Raw genomic sequence first — 7,511 nt, 5'->3', positions numbered from 1 at the left:
TAGGCAGCGGAATGTCCAAACTGCGACGCAGTCCTTAAAGGGCCACTGTCCAGGGAAGGCCCTTTTAAGCAAAGGAGCCCAGTGTTTCGATCAGGTACCGGAGATAGTCTGTGCAAAATGCTACAGTGACACGCGCGCCGCAAAGCATCGAAAATGCAATTCAAAGCTCTCTCATGCTCTCCTCCGGGAAGCCAGCTTCCCCGTTTCCTGCGCTGGCCCGACGAGCCACAGTAATGACGTACGTATCGCGAACGACTTCCATTGGTCCGTCTCGCTGACTGACGGGAGAAGGATGGGTCGCTGCGCGCTTTTCCCTTGCCACGGCCAGACTGAATCCAGCGGCGCGCGCTCCCTCGGCCGTTTTTTTTTTTTTTTTTTTTTTTTTTCGCGCTCGCGGAGAGCCACGCCCCACCTCCCGCCAAACGCGGAGGAGGAAGGGGAATTTGTATTGCGGAGGCTAGACGACCTCGGGCAGGAGAGTGAAAAACCTTTGCGAGGGAACAGAAGGAGAGAGGCATGACAGAATCGGGTGATTGCGGTGGCTGTAACTGCGTTATCAGTTACTCTTTTCAAAAACATTTTGCGGCCTTGCGTTCTAGGGGCGAAGTCTCACAGTCACCGGGGAAGAAAATATTTTCGACCGGAGGGTGGACAGTGGGCCTTTAAGGACACGTGTGTGTGTGAGACTCGACCTGACCAATGTTGATACAGTCCGGATCAATATGCCAGCTGTAAAGCCTGTCTTAATTTGGTGGGGATCGAGTACGACACACTCAGTGTGCCACCGAAAGTCTCTTACAGCATGGGGGAGATTGGGTGCAACAGGCATCTCCCACTTCGCATACCTTTGGCACATATGTCTAGGGGCGCAGAATAGCAGAGCGCTTCGCAGAGGTTAGCTACTGCTATGCCTATCCATGCTCCGTCTACAAACATCTCTAACTATGCGAACACGTGCGCCTGCCTTTCCCCTGACCATGCACTACAAACATCAGCCTTCTCCTTCCAAGCCAGTATAAAAGTTAAGGCCGCCCAACGTATAACCTATGTGATCCACTACCTCGGATACCCATAGCGCACAACAAAGGGCATAATGAAGACAAGGCGGAACTCACTTTGCAAGAGGAATACACAAGAAAACCCGTGCTAAGCCATGCAGGGTCGTATCATTGGGAGGCTGGATCAATAAACAATCAAGGAACACAGATGTGGGAAAGTTGGCACCTGTGTGCACTAGGCTTTGTCAGACGTTTCGCGCATACTTTAATTAGCTATAACTTTAGAATGAACAAGCTTTCCGAGATTATTGAGTTAATAGTCTATCCCGACATCGGCACGAAGCCGTGTGTGACGCATGCACGCGCACGCACCCACTTACGCAAGTCTGCACTCGCACTGAGTAAATTGTTCCACGACCTTACACAGTGGTACGATGGAATAGTTAATAATTGAAAGAAGGAAATAAAAATCATGGGGACGCTCAAGCTTCCCCTTAACATTCGACGGGATACAATCCCTTCTCATTCTTCTCTCTATCTCTCTATTTCGGTGGACAACCGCAGTTAATTGTAAATTGTTTATAGGAAGGGTAGATACTTGGGAAAGTAAAGGCGCAGCATCTGTCACAGATCCCGGTGGGAACCTGAACCGCATCTCCATATTTACTACCACGTTCCGAATATTTCAGACAAAACTCGACAGTACTCAAGCGAAAACCAGGTTATCGAGGTGGCTTTTGGGCCAAATGAGCTGTAACGCTTCGCATAATATACATATATGCTGCACTCTCGATAGACGAAACTCGGGGATATTGCCAACATGAGGATAAATGGAACAGCTTGGGATAAATATTTGCCCGCTTCAGTTAAAACACGGGGATTAGGAAAGCTTTATTCCTGATATATCAATATGCCGAGGTCGACTGTCTTTATCCAGAACACAAATGTGGTCGTGATACTTTCCAAATAAAAATGAAAGGCACGCAAAGAGCCGATCGCCCGGACGATTCGCCTGTTGAACGTAACTTCCTGCGAACACAAGCATTGTGCAAGAAGTAACCTTTGGTTCTTTTGAGAAAATTCAAAGGGATTGCGTTTTGAGAATCCCGCGCAACATGAAGGGGATCGATCGGCTCCTGCACCAGTGGCGGTCTACATTGTGTTAAATTCTTCAACGTCAGCCTCACACGTAGAAATATGGTATGGAATGCCATAATATATATAAAGTTCCTCGAATCCCCTTTTCCCCAGCCGCGTATTCACTGCTGCTATAATATATCATTAAATAACATTGTGCATATCAAAGTAAAGTTTCCTGCAAAACAGCAGGTTTCCCCTCTACGATCCATGAGGCAGTCGGCTTAGCAGGAGAAAAGTGGAAAATTCGTATCATTGAAACAGCTATTTTTATGCAACATTGAGTTATACCGCGTGCATGATATATACTGACACTATATATCATTTGAGCCTGCTGATATAATTATACATTGCGCAACAGAAGGTGAAATTAACTGTTATTTATACATATTTTGAAATAAAGCTTTAACCGCGCGCTAATTCAGCCGCGGCGGGTATGGTACACTCTGTAGTTGATCGCGAGTTGTCATGAACTTATGCTTGAATTTGTGAACTGGTAGGCGCTGATTGCACTGTTTGAAGCATACTTAGTATTAAGTGCCTAAGATTTGCGCGGTAAACTGCTATGAACCTACGAATGTAATTGTTCATTTTTTTCATTATGGTTAAATGGTACCTCTGAATTAAAACAACCTCATCATAAAGTTAACCTATAACATAACCCTAAGCAAACCCACGGTAAACCGAAGAGATTACGTGCCTTTAAAGTTTATATGTTAACCGCCAATTACTTTTGCCAGTGCCCTCGAAACCTATCAATCCTAAACGCCCATAAATTCGTTTCGCAGGTATAAACCTGCGAAACTGCTTCTCGTTGCTCGGGGCCCCCTATCGGTCCATCTCTTCCCCCTGCGGCAAAGCGGAAATGCCCCGCCGGGGTGGTGCAGTGGTAAGACGCCCGACCACTGTCCGGAGCTCCCGGGCTCGAACCCGACCACGGCGGCTGCGTTTCGATGGAGGCGAAACGAAGTGGCGTCCGTGTGCTGTGCGATGTCGGCGCACGTTAAAGATCCCCGGGTGATCGAAATTACTCCGTAGCCCTCCACTACGGCTCCCCTTTCTATTTCCACCTTCACTCCCACCTTCATCCCTTCCCTTACTGCGCGGTTCAGGTGTCCACAGAGCAAGTGTGACAGATACTGCCCCTTTCCCTTCCTGTAAACCAATTAAAGATTTATTTAAGCGGAAAGAACCACGGGGAGGCGAAAGGCATCGAGGCACCCTACCGCGGGGGCGATAGGAATGCCGAAGCAGAAAGAAATAGCGGCGAAAAAAAAAAATGAAAAGAATTGCATGCACCGTACACAGAGAGATTCTCCCTGTTTTGCAGCTTCTCCCAATCCCCCTCCTTTATTTTTGAGGTCACGTGTCCAAATGGCGGGAAAACACCTCCCGCGCGAGCTATGACGCGCGGCGCCACTCAGTCGACGGCCAGCCTCCGTGTGGGCGCGATACCTACCGCCTAATTTTATCGTCCGCTTTTATTTCGCGCAAATTCAATCTGTCTCAACCTCCTGCAGCAGTCAGCGTTTGAAAAGAACAGCCCACATATGCAGCTGATGATTGCAGCCGCTCTGTACAGATTCTTCGTGCCGAAGTTCACCAAAACATGCGTAAGTACATGATCTTTCGGTCTTAATCAGAGGAGCTTTTTGCTCGATTCGATATTATACCGAACATAACAATGTATTGTTTTGGAGCATATGTTCATCTTGTCATATACTCTTTGCATCTTTCTTTATATATATATATATATATATATATATATATATATATAATTGGTGTGTGCGCTGATGGCGCAGGAAGACTTGCTGAGCCGTTTGGAAACAAGGCTGCGGCTGGCTGTGATGGCAGAATTGGCTCATTTTGCTGCAGTCTGGGTCCTTGGGTATCTCCTGCCACAAAATGCTCGCCTTTTTATATGAAGGGACACTCACTATACCGATCAGGTAAGTCCAATTAGCACATATTTTGTTCGATACGACAATATACTGCAACTGGTTCTGGAGCGCGTATATATATGCGAATCTACGAACATTTTTTTTTTTTAATAATCGATCTGTGCGCATTATTTTTTCGCTCTGATTGCGCAGGAAGACGTGCTGAGCCGACTTAGAAACGATGCTGCGGCAGGGGAATCAGCTCTAATTTCGCTGCGGTCCGAGGTGCGATCTCCTCTGCCCCAAAACGCCCGTCTTTCACTTCTTCATATCGAAGTGCATGTATTGACATGTATACCGATCAGGTAAGTCAAATTAGCGCTGATTTTCTTCTATATAATGTACTGCAACTAATTATGTATTGTTTTGAGACTTATGCGCGTCTTGTTACTGTAAATGCATCTTTTGTAATTGGTGTGCGCCCCTTGCGCTGATCGTGCAGAGAGAGAGAAAACTTTTAATGTGCATGTAATCAGTAAATATTCGCAGGAGCTGGGTGGTCGGTGCCCCTAGTCCAGGGCTCCGCTGGCAGCAGCTGACTTGCGGACTAGCTGGATAATCCAGGCTTGCTGGTCCAGGTTGTCGCTGGTCAGGGCCGCCTCCCACTGCTCGTGTGTCGGGCATGGCACTATTAACGTTGGGTCAGGTTTGTCCTGGCATTCCCAAGAGATGTGAAAGAGTGTGGGGCTTGCGCCGCACCAAGGACAGTAGCTCGTGTATTTTGTTGGGCTTATCTTATTTAAAATTTGAAGATTAGGGAATGTGTTTGTTTGTATTTTTCTCCAGTCTATAGCGTCCGAGGAAGGAAGGTGTTTGTGTGGTGGTGAGAAAAGTCTTCTTTCTAACCGTAGGTGTTCCAGCCTGTCGCCGTAGGGTCCTAGGAGAGGGGTGAGGTAGGGATGGGGATCCGCCCGGTTTGTGAGAGCTCGGGCTAGATCATTCGCTACCTCATTTCCTTCTAGGCCTTCGTGTCCAGGTGTCCATGTAATTGTGTGCGTCTGGGAGATGGAACGTAATATTGCACACGCTCTTTTGTGAGGTTTTCCGGCCAGGTAGTCCCTGCAGGCTGGTTGGGAGTCCGTCACTACGTGTGATGACTTATTTTGGTTGTCTTGTGTTTTTATGGTGATGGCTATTGCCAGTGATTCCGCTTCCGCAGGATCCTTTGCATAGATCGAAGCCTGAATAATTGGCCTCTTCTTGTGGTCAACTGCAGCTATTGTGAACTTGCCAGGTTCGCCGTAAGCCCCTATGTCCACGTAGACAACTTCCGCGTCTTTAGACAATTGTTTTTCCAATGATTTGACTCTGGCTTTCCTTCGACCCTTTTGTAGCTCATGGTGCATGTGCTTGGGTATAGGGTTCACATAGATGTTGTTTCTTGTGGATGTCGGAATTTGTGATTTGATCTCAGAAGTTCTTAGTGCCTGCCATAGCCCTAGTTTTGACAGGATTTCCCTACCCGCCTGCGTTGTTGTTAGGCGTTGTTTCTAACTCTCTAGAACCGCCTCCTTGAGCTCCTCGAAGTTGTTGTGCACTCCGAGTGCCCAAAGACGTTCCGTTGATGTTGTTGGCGGGAGGTTTAGGGCCGTTTTATAGGCTCCTCTTATGATAGTGTCAATGGCTCTTTTATCAGTGAATCTAATTTCGTGATATGGGAGCCCGTAGGTAATCCTGCTAACGACTAGGGCCTGTACAAGGCGTAGGGTGTCCTCCTCCCTCATCCCTTTCCGGTGCCAGGTCACCCTTCTAATCATTCTGGAAATTTGGTTGACTGTAGTTTTGAGTGTTTTGATTGTATAATCCACTCTCAAATTGCTTTGCAACCACAGCCCCAAAACTCTGATCTTGTCCTTCTCTTGAATTATCTGGTCTCCTAGATAGAGCTGAATTTCTCCTGGGGACTTGTAATTTCTTCTGTGTAGCCTGATAAGTTCGGATTTTTCTGGGGAGCATTGAAGACCACTCTCCCCGGCAAATTCTTCGACTAGGTCTATAGCGGCTTGCAGAGCTTCTTCTTTTTGCGCCAAGGATCCCTGAGTAGCCCAGATGGTGATATCGTCCGCTGTCGTGACGCTGGGGCTACGTCGACCCGGCCTTCACTTGGTAGCGTGCAGAGACTCGGGGTTGAAGTAGGATTGAATCTTCGAAGTTGGTGAAATATGTACAAGCAGGTTTAATGGCACTTTGAGAAAACTTATTTACAATATTTACACGAAATGAAGGGTACATCAGCAAAATGGCAAGCGTTAAGAGTTCATAGCGAGAAGCGACTGGATGAGCCGTTTACCCAGGGCTCAGAGCGACCTTTCGTGCTCTGCAGCGTCCTTAAAACCCCCTATGTTCAGCCCCTCTCTGAAGATGCTGACCAACCAAATCCAGGGCACGCCCCTCAAGTATCGGCATCCAATCGAACACATCACTGCACTGATGGTCTGAAGCACTGACTGGTCCGGCATTCATTCGTTGGGCGTGATCACTTGTTGGCGGAAAAAGCTTGGGAACGGCGAGGAGAGGAGGTACATTTCTATTCTTCAGCAAAGAAACCACAGGCTGGTTCTGACAAGTGGTTTTACTTCTCAGAAACCCGAGTGCACGTGGCGCCGCATCCGCTCCCAGCATTGTCCGTTTTCGACAATTGCAAATCTTTCCTGCATTCCTGGGAAATCACTTAATGGCTGTATGCGTCATGCTCCTTTCTTGTCCTGCACGTCAGCGGACATGTCACTCTGTCGTCTCCTTTGGAAAGTAGGCATTCCTCACTGGACGATAGGGCTTATCGACTGGAAGGGTGAACAAAAGAAAGAAAGCACTTCCTGCATTTCCCGCAGGGGGACGTTTCTTTGTGTTTTTCCAGACGTTCTCTTGGCAGGGTCAATTTGGCATTTGCAGAGTGTCCACAAAGCAAAACAGGCTTACAAAACAGGATTCCTGGATACAGGCTCACTTAGAGCCATTGGACCATCACCACATATTCACAGCACTTATCCATGCCCACAGGCGAACAATAGAGCGCGCAAATGCGGATGCTTGGTCGTAACAGCCTCCTCCCCCGCCAGAAGAGTCTCGGAGGGCAGCAGTCCCAGCTGCTGCATGAAGAGACGACTTAATGGCCTGCACGTGAACGCTTGAAGCTCGCTGTTGCTTGTCGCGTTGTCTTGATTGTTGTAGGCCAAATTGCTCGAGCTGTCTGAAACTCAACCACATGTCTAAACAAGCACTCGGCTCCCGTCTGAAGAGACCAGGTTAAAAGAAAACTGCCATTGTTGTTCGAGAAAAGCCCACTCTCAAAACGTTCAGGACCCACGTATGCCTCGAAAACCAAACGTGCTGCTTTACATAGTCACATATATTCAAGCCCACGAAAAAAAAAAAAAAGAAAAAAAAAAGAACCTGATTATCAATTTGGATACATGGTGAGGAACATCTCGGACCG

Source organism: Amblyomma maculatum, chromosome 1 (assembly GCF_055883805.1).
Source record: "Amblyomma maculatum isolate TAMU_Amacu chromosome 1, ASM5588380v1, whole genome shotgun sequence".
In the NCBI taxonomy this organism is placed as follows: Eukaryota; Metazoa; Arthropoda; class Arachnida; order Ixodida; family Ixodidae; genus Amblyomma; species Amblyomma maculatum.
Note: the sequence above shows the minus strand (reverse complement) of the source record.